Genomic DNA, 12,101 nt, shown 5'->3' with positions numbered 1-12,101 from the left:
TTCTGAGGAAATGACAGATGGTGACTTTCATAAAAATATCAGTCTTATTCTCCATTTTAATGTGAACATATGTAATCTGCTGTATTCTACTTTTTATAATTGTTGTTATAGTGTTCTCCAGGACTTGCATTTTCATCTTATTAATGATCCCTTTCAATGACCAAAAGTCTAATGTGTTAATTATTTCTTTTCTATTGTTGTTCATCTTTTTTGTATTCCATCAAAGGAACTTATGCCCACCCCAAGTTTACCAAGATATTCTCCTAGGTATTTTAGAGTTTCAGCCATTACATGTAGACATTTTATCAAGATTTAGTTAATTTCTGTGCATAGCCTCTGTTAAGGATCAAGGTATTTCTCTCTATTAAAAACTATAGTTGGGCTTCCCTGGTGGCGCAGCGGTTGAGAGTCCGCCTGCCGATGCACCGGACACGGGTTCGTGCCCCGGTCCAGGAAGATCCCACATGCCGCGGAGCGGCTGGGCCCGTGAGCCATGGCCGCTGAGCCTGCGCGTCCGGAGCCTGTGCTCCGCAACGGGAGAGGCCACAGCGTTGAGAGGCCCGCGTACCGAAAAAAAACAAAAAACAAAAACAAAAACTACAGTTGTTTCAGAGTCATTTGTTGAAAAGACTTTTATTCCCCACTGCATTACATCAGTAACTTTGTCAAAGTCAATCTATCATATATGCATGATTTGATTTTGAACTCTTATTATTTCATTGATTTTTATATGTTCTTGAAGTAAGCCTTGAAATCAGATAGTGAAATCTTACACCTTTTTCTTCTTTATCAATGTTGTTTCAGCTATTGTAGGTCACTTACATTTTCATAAATATTTTTTGAGTCAGTTATCTATTTCTACATGTCCCTGGTGGAATTTGATTGGGAATATGTTGAATCAACAGATCAAGTGTAAAAAATTGGTATCTTAGTCATATTGAGTTTTCTGTTCTTTGAAAATTACGTATCTCTATTTATTTGGATCCTCTGTAATTTCAACCTGAATGTTGTCGTTCTAGTATTCAGCTCTTAAACATATCTTGTTCAATTTATTCTTAAATTTAAACATTATTATTTTTAGAACTTCATATTCCAAGCATCTATGGCTTATTTATAGATTTAATTAATTTTGGTAAATTGGCCTTGTATCATGTGATGATGCCAATTTAAAATATTAGTTGATGGAGTCTTCTTGAAGTCTTTCTGGATTTTTCCTTTACCCATAATTATATGACCTGTGAATTAAAACATATTCTTCTTTCCAATCTATATACACTTTATGTGTGTTTTTGTCTTATTGCAATGGCAAGGAATTCCACAAAATGTTGAATAGAAGTGAAGGGAGTGGAGATGCATAGCTTAATCACTATCTTAGAGGGAACGTCTAAGTAACTTTTTTAAGCATGATAGAAAGAATAGGCATATTCAATAATTTTATTTATTGGGATGAGGAAGATTTTTTTTTCTAATTGTAATATGCTTTTGGCATCATATCTAAGAACTTTTTGCATAATTCAAGTTTAAGAAGATTTTCTTCTACGTTTTCTTCCAAAAGTTTCATAGTTATACCTTTTCCACTTAGGTCTATAATAAATCTTAAATGAATTTTTATGTATGTATGTTTTTGTATGTATGTATACAATCATTAAATGTATTTGTTTAAAATATTAAAAAAAAAAAACAAAAAACAAAAGCCAGACACAGAAGAGTGTTCCCTTTATATGAAGCTCAAGGGTAAGCAAAATTATGACAGGGGGTCAAAATAGTGGTTACCTCTGGTGGGCTGAGCACTGACAGGGAAGGGTCATGCGGGAGTTTTCTGGGCACTGGAAATATTCTATGTCTGGGTGGTGATTACGCGGGTCTATACAAATATAAATGTTCTTCAAGCTGTAAACTTAAGATCTATGCACTTCATCGTATATACGGTAAACCTCACCTTAAAAAAACAACCAACTGAGGCCCAACAAACTGCAGACCCACCTTTTTAAGAAATTATTGTGGTTGGGCTTCCCTGGTGGCGCAGTGGTTGAGAGTCCGCCTGCCGATGCAGGGGATGCGGGTTCGTGCCCCGGTCCGGGAGGATCCCACATGCCGCGGAGCGGCTGGGCCCGTGAGCCACGGCCGCTGAGCCTGCGCGTCCGGAGCCTGTGCTCTGCAACGGGAGAGGCCGCGACAGTGAGAGGCCCGCGTACCGCAAAAAAAAAAAAAGAAATTATTGTGGTTGAAAAAAGGTCTTCTATGAGCCCAATCAAATATTTTATTAGCGATATTTTGCTTATATTCTTGTAGGGAAACAGCTATGTTCTGGCCCCTGTGTGTACCCAGCAGAGGTCTCACGGGCAAGGCTTGACACACAGCCGGTCTGAGTCTCAGTCTCATGGTCCGCCTGGGCCATGGGATCGTGAGAGGCTTGTGAGGAGCTGCTACAAGACCACTTCTCATTCTCTTCCGTGACCGCCAAGGAGGCTGTCGTGACACAGCTCGTGAAGCAATTGGATATTCAGTTTATCCAGGTCAAGTCCTTACAATTAGCCGTTCTGACTCTGCAGGACGCAGAGCAGTTCTGAGAAGGGGGCGGTGATCACTGTGCCTTACAGGCTGCGCTCTCCACGGACAGCAGGAAGTGCGGGGACAGCCTGAGCACACAGGATGCGGGTGGCGTCTGGGGTCTTGTTACCAAAACCAACAGGACCGTGTTTCTCACCGTGTGTCGATGGGGCGGAGGGTGGGGGAAGGGGACCGGGTGTCAGGGACCGTTCTAGGAGCTTTCACAGGTAGCATCATGGTCCCCATATCAGCCTCAGAGAGGTTTAGCAACTTGCCCACATCACACTGCTTGTCAGGGGCAGAGCCAGGACTCACAGCCAGGCCATCAGCTCCACAGTCTGAGCTCTTCTCCACTGCAGTTTGGCTATTGTTAGAGTCGGTTGCCAAGGAAACCGTGTCCCTGCCGCGCCTCCTCCTGGCCTAGGTCACCTTTGGCTCAGATGGCAGCAAGACCTGGGACTTCCCTGGCCGTCCAGTGGTTAAGACTCTGAGCTCCCACAGCAGGGGTCGCAGGTTCGTTCCCTGGTCGGGGAACTAAGATCCCACATGCCACGCAGTGTGGCCAAAAATAAAAAATAAAATAAGTAAATAAAATGAAAAAAAAAAAAAAAAAGATGGCAGCAAGACCCAAGTCAGGCACAAGCACTGCCAGGCCTCCAAGGGCACCAGCCAACAAGGTGGCCTGGCCTCTGTCCACCTCTAGTAGAACTGGCCTCGAGGGCTCCCGAAGATGATAGCCTTTCCCTGGGCCCCCATCTGTCACCAGCCACCGTTGAAGCACCAGGCATACGGTCACCCCCGCCTGGCTTCCTCTTTTCCCAGAGAGAGACAGCTTCTTTCTCTTTGCTCAGTGCTCCCGTGTTATAATGGTATACCCCCCTCCCCCAACTGGTTGACAAGCAAAATTGTGGATGATGATATAATAGGACTAATAACCGGGAAGCAGTGTGAATCCCCGGAGGCCAGAGATAAAATAAAACGGTGATGACAGTCGCGGCTGCTGCTGAAAGGCCACATTTACCGTGTTCCTTCCTGACGAGGCCTGTGGGCTGGCCGGCGGGGGACGGGGATTGGGGGGAGGGGGACGCAGCGTCGCTCTGTTGCTCTAGGCATGGCCTGTGTCCTGCTGCCTAACAGACCGCCACCTGCTCTGGGGACAGGGGGTTGCATCAAATTACAGCCGGACTGTATTAGCTGCGCGGGTGGCAAGTCAGCATTTGTACCACGGATACCTCCTTGGAGAGGCCTAGAGCAAATCAGCTTTGGTAGAAGGATGGATACATCTATGTGGAAGCTATTGTATTATCCTCCTCCGAAGAAAAAACTAGCAGAAATTGGTCTAGGACATTTTCTATAGGACAAAATTTTATAGTGTTCATTTTCAGGTGGTTTCTTATTTTTAAGCTGGTTTTTTATTTTTTTGGTGGTAAAATACACATAATATAAAATTTACCATTTTAATCCTTCTTAAGTGTACCATTCAGTGGCATTAAGTACATTCACATTGTTGTACAACCTTCACCACTGTCCATCTCCAGAACTTGTTCATCTTGCGAAACTGAAACTCTGTCCTCATCAAACACCAACTCTGCATCTCCCCTCCCCCAGCCCCTGGCACCCACCATCCTACCTTCTGTCTCTATGAATTTGACTCTTCCATGTCCTTCAGAAAAGTGGAATCACACAGTATTTGTCTTTTTGTGACTGACTTATTTCACTCAACATAATGTCCTCAAAGTTCATTTGTGGAGTAGCACGAGTCAGAATTTCCTTCCTTTTTGAAGGCTGAATAATATTCCATTGCAGCATAGACCACATTTTGTTTACCCATTTATCTACTGATGGATGCTTGGGTTGTTTCCACATTTTGGTTATTGTGTCACGTGATTTCTGTTATAACACTCTCTTCATTTTTTATAAAACTATTTATAATTTATGCCTCATTAAAAAAAAAGAATATGAGATGACTTCCTGTAAAAACCATGCTTTATCACAGAATGGAGTAAGAAAATGGAGATCAGAAACAAAGTGGAAGGTAAAATTAAATTTTAAATGTCAGATAGGGTATTATTCAATTGGATATCACATTTAGATTTGAGCTTCCCAGTAGCCAAAGTAAAAAGGGATATGTTGGTTCTTAGGATTCTAAAAGCATACGGTACTTTTTTTTTTTTTTTGCAGTACGTGGGCCTCTCACTGTTGTGGCCTCTCCCGTTGCAGAGCACAGGCTCCGGACGCGCAGGCTCAGCGGCCATGGCCCACGGGCCCAGACGCTCCACGGCACGTGGGATCCTCCTGGACCCGGGCACGAACCTGCGTCCCCTGCATCAGCAGGCAGACTCCCAACCACTACGCCACTAGGGAAGTCCCCATATGGTACTTTTATTAGCAAAGTTAGTTAAGTTAAATTATGACTAATTCATTGCCTCTTTCTTTGAGACTATATTTCTCTAAATATTTTTGAAAATGAAATGAGTTTGTCTTAAACATCTTGCTGCATAGAGAGAAAACTAATAAAATAAAAGTGCTGAGATATGGGAATATATGTATAGGTATAGCTGATTCACTTTGTTGTAAAGCAGAAACGAATACGCCACTGTAAAGCAATTATACTCCAATAAAGATGTTAAAAAAAAAAGTGCTGAAAACAAAACTTAGTCCAGCATGTTTGGAAGAGACAATTAAAGACACGACTTCTTCAGGACCTAAAAGACCACCCCCCTGCCCACCTTTCTCCACATTCTCTGCTGGCCACTGTGTCTTGTTCACTATATCTCTGGGCCTTGCTTCATACCTGTGATACAGAAGATGTGCAGTAAAAATTTGCTTAAAAAAAAAAAAAAAGGATGAAGAGTGAAGTGATGTTTACCAAGAGCCCATGAAAGTAAGTCCCCAGGAACAGGTATTTGCTGAGCTTCTCCTCCAGGCCAGGCTCTGCGCCCTGTGTTTTACATCCACAATCTTGCTTTCTTCCACCAAAAGCCCTGCCAGGTAGTAATTAGTAGGCCCATTTTTCAGATGAGAAAACTGATACAGTTGAAGAAAACCCTTAGAAGGATCTTGAAATGAGTTGGAGAAAAGCACTGGACATTGGGTTTAGTCCTACAGAGAGAAGTGAGGAAAGGACTCCTTTTCCAGTGATTTAATGCCAGACCTGCCCCCTTTGGATTCCTGGAGCAGCCTCACCAGCTAAGCTGATTCAGGGTACATGTGCCACGGAGGAGCTTGTCCTGGGCCCTGTGTCCATGCCTGCTGGCTTGGTTATGACTGTGCTGTTGTTTTAATTTCAGGTGTATTTGGATACAAGGATTGGCACATAATAAACAATCGATGTTCATCAAATTGAAAGGAATGTTGTTTGCAGGGAGGACAGATTGGCTCCAAAGTTTATCAAGATGGAATGTAGCCTCTCCTTTCTATGGGAAGGGCGTCGGAGGGCCCCAGCGGAAGAAGCGGCTTGATCGAGTGCTGGTCTGGGTGAGTCCCTCAACTTCTGAGGCTCAGTTTTGTCCTCCGCAAAATGGTAATCATGATAAAGACCTCCCGGTGTTGTGTGGAGGTGACGTATGCCGAGCTAGTGATATTTCTCTAGAGGAAGTCATCCTGGTCCGGCTGGGGATGTCTTTGACTTTTCTTTTCCAACCTCTATTAGAAACAGACTGAACACTAGATGGCTTCCATCTCTGAGCTCCGCCTGCCTGTCTCCCGTCACGCCCAACCCGCCTCTCCCTAGACACTCTGGTAGCACTGAGGACCCAGGGTGCTCACCCACCAAGCCGGCCTTACCTCCAGCTGCATCCGTCTCCTGTCGTATAATAAACAGAAAGGTTGGCAGAAAAGCCACAGACCGACCAAATAAGCTTTCTCATGTTACCCTAGGTTAGTACGTTCTGCCAAATTTTTATGGCACAGAAAGAAAAAAAATATAGCCCTTTTTTCCCCCATGGAGCCTAAGAAGTCTGGAATGTGGAAAATGCTCCTAAATCCCGATTGGATTAATTTTGCTGGAATGGATTTCAAAAACGCGAATATTACCAGCAGTAAGTCACCAGCAGCACAGGACAGAGGGCGTTCTCCTGTGACCTCAGTGCCACTAGCAGGCAGTCCAGGGATGACAAAAGCTTTCTCTGCTGCGACCTGGGTTTGGGGGCAGATGTGCTCACGTTTCCAGGGCAACGCTGCTGGAAGGGTTCTGTTCGTTCCTCACAATAAAGGCTCGGGAGAAGTGATTTTAACCAGGAAATTTGCTAATCTAGGGAGACAATGTGGACATAGCTCTTTTGTGCAAACCCACACTCTTCATGCTGGGGCAGGCAGGCTCTGCGGTCTAGAGCAGGCAGTAAGCATCTGTTGTGTGCACAGCAGCATGCTAGTCAGAGAGGAAAGGATGCGGGGGAGAGCGTTTTCTTGGCAATCTGAAGACGATTCCTGGGATCTACCTGATGTTGACCGCAAGAAGTGCAGAATAAAAATCGATTCTGCTTTCTGTTTCTACGAATTTGCCTGTTCCAGGTATCTCGTATGGAATCATATAGCATTTGGTCTTTTTTGTCTGCCTTATTTCACTTAGTCTAATGTTTAAGTTTCATCCATGCGGTAGCATGGATTAGCAGGAATAATGTTCCGTTGTACGGATACACTGCATTTTGTTTGTCTATTCGTTCATCGATGGACATTTGGGTTGTTTCTACCTTTTGGCTATTGTGGACACTGCTATGAACGTTTGGTGTACAAATATTGGAGTCTCTGCTTTTAACTTTTTCTGGCTGCATTTTGTTTTTATACGAGAGCTTAGCACAATGCTTAGTTCAATAATTACTAAATAAATGAAGGAATGATTTATTGGGAAAAAAAAAGAAATGCAGAATTGGCTTTCGCCTCTTAGGAATGATCCCGTATCACTGGCCACTCCACAGGCCAACTGGAATCATTTACCCTTAAATGTGCAGAAAGTAGGGCAAGGTGCTGCGAGTGAGGGTCTCATGCAGTAATGCAATGTCAAGGTCAGAGCTGTTGCTTGGTGTTGCCAAGCACGGCAACTGGTTGGTTCCAGTAACTACTTAGGTGTCCCACTGAGGATGTTGGAACTTGGCCACTTCCCCAAGAGGTCTGCAAGCAGGGGTGTTAGATGGCCACCTCTGCTCTGTGACATTTCAACAGCTTTTGGGTCCTACCCTCCAGGTGCCCCCCATTTTCTCAGTTCCACAAGGGGCACCCACCTCTCTCCCTACCTCCCACCCCTGACTGTCCCTCTCCTTAATAGTCTTGCCCAAAGCTAGGGTTCCAGGTGCATGGAGGGGCCTGTGTGGAGGGAAAGGTGCTGGAAGGGGTCTTCAGGCTTCCCTACATCTTGGGCTTCTGCACTGCACGCTATGGTTACCCCAGACTCATGGGCAAATGGTCACAAGCTGACCATATACAGAGACCATGTGCTTTGTCCCCAGATATTCTGCAGAGGGAGAGAGAAAGTAAGAGGGAGGGAGAATGGAGGTCTGCAGGGCAATGACGTGATGTAGTTATTCTGCCGGCTCCTTGACAACGACTCCAGGCTGACCCCCTTTACCCCTGCACCACCCCTGCCCCTCCAGCACTGGCAGCTGTGTCTGCCCAGGCCATGGAACAGCAGAGTGGGGAGAGGCCTTTGGAAACGTGTGAGTGGCAGATGAGGCAGCAGAGGCCAAGAATGGTGGGGATGGGGGCTAATTTAAAGAATCGAGTCTGTCTGGGGACCACTTCCCTGACCCCAGCACCAAAGCACTTGGTCCAGCGGTGCCAGGGCACACGCGCCAGGTGACAGCCCTCTGAGCGATGGTCAGGCTCCCCGAAGGCTGAGAGCCTGCAGGGTGGGGCTGCAGTGCTTCCTCAGCATCGTGACTTGGCTGGGACTCAGGGAGCCAGTCTGGGCGCCGAGGCATCAGACCCCCGGGTGAATGCACGGCTATGTGGATCATGGTGTGGGCGTGGTGTAGGGGGAAGAAAGTGGAGGTTGGCTTTCCAGAGCCTCTCAGAAAACTCCCAGGGGGCCCCTAGGGAAACCCCTGACTCTTCCCAACCTCAAGGAGGGGAGACTGCTTCACCTCAACCACCCTGGCCGGGCCTCGGTTCCAGAAACGGCCTCTAACTTGACCCGACCGAGCCAACATGCAGCGGCAGGGCTGCCGGGTTCTGGGGCCAAGCTGCTCCTTGGATCAGACGGAGCGCAGCAGCCCCATACACGGGCAGGCGCTCCCCCACCCAGGACCTGGCGCGGAGGCGAGCCTGGCCACTTTCCATGGGGGTGGGCGTCGGGCTCCCGGCTCCTAATAACCACCTTCTCTGGGTGAGTTACCTGCCTGCAATTAATTATGCAATTATCTAGACTGGGCTGAGAAGAGCAACCATCAAGTTGTCAAGCTAGGCCGTCGGGTAAGAGTGTTTCCCTCCGCAGAGCGGAAAACATTCCTTTCTGATTTCTGAGTCCCACAAGGCCAGCTGCACTTAAAGCAATACCCAGCACTTTGGGGTTAGCCCAGCTTACACATGTATTTATCATTTTCAAAACCTAAACTGTAGCTACGGAGGTTATCGGTCATGCAAGCACTGCTATGCTGCCACCCCCCAGAGCTGGCAGTATTAACATGATATGGCAGCGTGGAATTTGAAGGGGACGTGGTGGTCCTTGGGTCAGGTTGGAGTTCGGAGATCAGGAAGCGGGGCAGGTGGAGGAAGCTGACATGGTTCCTGGTCTTTTCCAACCCTGCCTGCTGAACAGACTTGACCTGGAGAGGACAACGGTTAAGGGCACAAGGATCCTGGGGAGGGGAGACCAGTGCTTCAGGCCTGGTTGGGGGCAGATCTGAGGTTGAGTCTTGGGCCTTTTCAACGGACTCTTTTCTGGAAAGGCTAAAGTTCTATTTGGGGAGAGAAGAGGAGGGTGAGGAGGGGTGGCTTTAGATTAGATCTCAGAAAGAGCTTCTCACGCCATGACACCCTATTATACCTGAATTCTGGAGAAATGGAGAAGCCCCCTAGAACCCTTTGCCCTTCTTCAGCTCCCTTCACTGCCACCTGCTCACACAGGCTCCACACTGATATTACCGGTCATCAAATGGCTTGATGGTCCTGTGTCAGTGAGCATTACGTCCATTCTTGTCTGTTTGCCACACCCATCAGCTTGGGCCGCCGTCACAAAATACCAAAGACTCGGGGGCTTAAATAACAGACATCTATTTCTCACAGTTCTGGAGTCTGGGCAGTCCAAGATCAAGGCGCAGGAAAATTCAGGTCATCGGGGGGGCCCTCTTCCTGGCTTGTGAACAGCTACCTTCTCGCTGTGTCCTCACATGTTGGAGAGAGACAAAGCTCTGGGGTCTCTTCCTATTCCTTCAAGGACGCTGACCCTATTGGATCAGGGCCCCATCCTTATGACCTCCTTTAACCTTAATTACTTCCGTAAAGGACCCGTCTCCAAATACAGTCACATTGGAGGTTAAGGCTTCAACATATGAATCTGGGGGGGATAAAATTCAGTCCAGACACAGTGTTTTTATATTTTCCACCTAATAAACATTTCCTGACAGCCTATTCTGTGACCTGCCCTCCAGGTGCTCCACATCTGGCAGGGGACAGACACATAAATGGACACCCCTTCCCATTTAAAGTACAGTTCAGGGACTTCCCTGGAGGGCCAGTGGTTAGGACTCCGCACTTCCACTGCAGGGGGGCACGAGTTTCATCCCTGGTCAGGGAACTAAGATCCCACAAGCTGTGTGGTGCAGCCAAAATATTAAAAATAAAAAAATAAATAAAGTACAGTTCAGCAAGCAAGTACCACAGAAAGATTCTGAAAGTACAGCAGAGAAGGGAAGAACCGATCATAGCTGGGAAATTAAAGGAGCTGTCTCAGAGCAATTGGCATTTCTTTTTTAGAGTTAAAAAAAATTATGATGAAATATTCATAGCATAATATTTATCATTTTAACCATGGGTAAGTGTACCATTCAGTGACACTAAACATACTCACAGTGTGTTGTATCTATACTATCTTTACCCCAAATTTTTCATCCTCTCCGGCAAAAACCCTGTGGCCATTAAACACTGACTCGCCTCCCCCAGCCCCTGGAAACCTCTATTTTACTTTCTGTCTCTGTGAATTTGCCTCTTCTAGGTACCTCTTCTGAGTAGAATCATATCATATTTGTCCCATGTCTGGCTTATTTCATTAAGCATACTGTTTATGAGGTCCATCCATGTTGCAGCATATGTCAAAATTTCATTCTTTGTCACGGATAAATAATATTCCACTGTATGGACAGAACACATTTTGTTTACATATTCAGCTGTTAATGGACCCTTGGGTTGTTTCCACCTTTTGGCGACTGTGAGCAATGCTGCTCTGAACATGTGTGTACAAGTATCTGTTTGTGTCCCTGCTTTCGATTCTTCTGGATACGTACCTAGGGCAGCTGGCATCTTATGCTGGGTCGTGGAGGGTCAGGAGAAATTCCCCAGGCAGAGAAGGTGGAAGCGGTATCATTCCAGGTGGATGGATCCCTGTGTGCAAAGGCTCAGAGGCCTGCGTGTCCGAGGCTAATGAATGCTGCGTGTCTGAACCCTGTGTAGAGTGGATGGTGGAAGTGATGGGCAGTAAGGTTCTGGCCCAAACGTGGAGGGTCCTGTAGCCACACCACCAGGTTGGTGTGGAGGCCCTGAAGGATCTGAAACCAGGAGGAGCTCCATCCAATCTGTGTTTTGGAAAGATGACTTGACAGCTGTGGGGAGGCGTGACTATAGAGGAGAGTAGACTCAGGTGAAATCATTCACCAGTGGGACAGGGTGAAAGGAGGTAATCATTTCCTGCCACAATTCTACGGCGCTGCTCTGAACATTAAAGGAGGTTCCCTTCATTCAAAGCAGACATGGCTTTCTGGTAGAATATTACAGCACAAGACCTTCTGGAACCTAATGCAGCTGACACTGAGCAGTGACAGTGATTACTTTGCAAGAATAATGGGATATATACTGTCCATCAGGTGCCCAACCCGGAGTGTGACGTGACGTATGAAAAATTAGGCTCGTGTGTAATATACGCGACTGTCTGTCCCGAATCTCTCACAGATGATTAAGAAAAGGAAATGCAGAATTAAAAAGATGTCTGGCTTCCGGAGGACATTCGTGTGGCTTGACAGTGGCAACCGTTATCATCGTCACCATTGTTACCTTTAACAATGAATAATGATAAGATCTCATGCAAATACGCAGCACTTTACAGTTGCAAACCCTTTTGCTCTCATCACCTCCAGTGCTGCTCACTGCCATCGGGAAGCAAGGCAGCTGAGCAGGGATTCCTGGCTCCATTTTGCAGATGCAGAAACTGAGGCTTGGCGGATGGCAGTGACTCACATGGCTAGCTCCTGCCAAGGTGAGGTTCGGACCCGGCCCCTCTGGCTCTCTGAATCAGGCAGGAACAGGCCTCCGTTCCCTTTTCCTCTCTGCTTTTCTACCCCGCAGCTCCCTGACCTCACCACCTCTCCTCTGCCCTCTCCCATGCCCTGCCACCCTTCGTCAGGAAG

The sequence above is a fragment of the Pseudorca crassidens genome, chromosome 11 (assembly GCF_039906515.1).
Source record: "Pseudorca crassidens isolate mPseCra1 chromosome 11, mPseCra1.hap1, whole genome shotgun sequence".
Classification (NCBI taxonomy): Eukaryota; Metazoa; Chordata; class Mammalia; order Artiodactyla; family Delphinidae; genus Pseudorca; species Pseudorca crassidens.
This window is presented reverse-complemented; position numbering follows the sequence as displayed.